Here is a 236-nt window from a genome sequence, read left to right as displayed (position 1 = left end):
CTTGCACTGCTCTTATAAGACTTGTCCTCCCTTGGTTCAGGTGGTTCCTGCTATAGTAATTCCTATAATATGCAACCCAAATCATGGGGTTACAGCAATTTAAAGTTATTTCCATTACAGTCTCCACCCCTGGTCCTGTTGGGCCAGGTTATAGGGTTTAACATTGCAACGAACTCCTCCCCTTGCCCCTGCTCCGGCTTGGACTTATCCACAGACTGCAGTCCCTTAGGGGTGTA

Source organism: Haliaeetus leucocephalus, unplaced genomic scaffold (assembly GCF_000737465.1).
Source record: "Haliaeetus leucocephalus isolate CR32 unplaced genomic scaffold, Haliaeetus_leucocephalus-4.0 Scaffold450, whole genome shotgun sequence".
Classification (NCBI taxonomy): Eukaryota; Metazoa; Chordata; class Aves; order Accipitriformes; family Accipitridae; genus Haliaeetus; species Haliaeetus leucocephalus.
The sequence above is the reverse complement of the archived record's forward strand: the minus strand, read 5'-3'. Positions refer to the sequence as shown.